This window comes from Macrobrachium rosenbergii, chromosome 18 (genome assembly GCF_040412425.1).
Source record: "Macrobrachium rosenbergii isolate ZJJX-2024 chromosome 18, ASM4041242v1, whole genome shotgun sequence".
Classification (NCBI taxonomy): Eukaryota; Metazoa; Arthropoda; class Malacostraca; order Decapoda; family Palaemonidae; genus Macrobrachium; species Macrobrachium rosenbergii.
The window spans coordinates 26,496,908-26,498,349 of NC_089758.1; the positions used below are offsets into that span (position 1 = coordinate 26,496,908).

A 1,442-nucleotide genomic window follows, 5' to 3' on the forward strand; every position below is an offset into this window, starting at 1 on the left:
CAATGAGATTCTGTTAGTAATATATATATATATATATATATATATATATATATATATATATATATATATATATATATATATATATATATATAGGTAGATAGACAGACACATAGAATCGAAAGGTCTCACTAAAATCAGTCGATATCGTTTTCACTATATAAATAAGGCTCTCTCTCTCTCTCTCTCTCTCTCTCTCTCTCTCTCTCTCTCTCTCTCTCTCTCTCCAGCAAACTGAATTTATTCCATAATTAACGTGTCACTCAGACCTTATCAGCCGGGAAGTGTATATATCATAGTAATGAGACGGCATCACAAATGTGAGTTAATGCGCTTATCTAACGCGTTATGTAACCAGTAACTTTGTTATAACATGGAACTGCATTGGTCACATAATGCTGCAGTGTTCATCATGTTAACATTTTCTTATACTGTCGGGATGATGTAACGCCTACACTCATTTATGTTCAAGTTAATGAATAAATTTGAATTAATTAAACGTAACAATAATTATCGCATCCATATTGGAACTGTGCAACTTTACTGTAATCATTACAAAATTTTATAAATATATAACACTAACTGAAATCATTCAAGTTTATAATTAATGATGACACGATGTAGGATTATAGATACTATTAACATATGCGTGACAATTAAACTTGCATTGGCGACCATATCATAGCTCACTGTAGTTTATAAATAATCAAGGGATAAAAGAGACGCTGGTGATCTTGGAAAATAATACCCTACAATCATTACTGTAACCTAACAGATATTATTTGTCTTTTTATACATACTGTTCAGTTCTTATAAACACCATATTCTTTGGAAGCTTGAATTTCAAGTCAATGGCCCTCGTGGGCTTGTTCCATACGAATAGGATTCATCTTCTGACTAATAATAGTAATGATAATAACTACAGACCTGCGATACAAAATTGTAATGCCCCGAGTGAGGATCGAACTCACGACCTTCAGATTATGAGACTGACGCGCTGCCTACTGCGCTACCGAGGCCTGTGGTCTGTGAAAGACACTTATTATAAGACACTTATTATACAACCAACAAGCTTAAGTAGCAAATCTAAAGTCGTTATTGGCGACTTGTGAACAATTGAAGGTTCCCTTGAAGTTTCGTGGAAATCCAAGATACCCGGTTTATATATATGCCAAAACACAGGCGAGTAGTTAAATATATTGTGGGCTTTGAAGCACCAACAGATGAGAAAATCTCTCACTGTGACCTTTCACCTTTAATCGCTTTCTCCCAAAAGTTCATTATACAAAGTAGGTCACCTGCTAAACGTCTTCAGCAAGTTTCTTCAAAATCCATGCATCAGTTTTCACGTAATTATGATAACAACTAGAGGTACGAAAGGAGTGACTAACAGACAGGTGGGCAGCCATCAAACTGTCAGACAGACAGACCCGGCCACCCCACCA

General features: G+C 35.4%; 1 non-coding gene across 1 annotated transcript; it reads right to left on the minus strand.

The window, feature by feature from the left end:
• Positions 1 to 943: 943 nt before the first annotated feature.
• Positions 944 to 1,016, minus strand: TRNAM-CAU (transfer RNA methionine (anticodon CAU)). Its single transcript has one exon. It is a non-coding gene; the product is annotated as a tRNA-Met (tRNA).
• Positions 1,017 to 1,442: the final 426 nt, after the last annotated feature.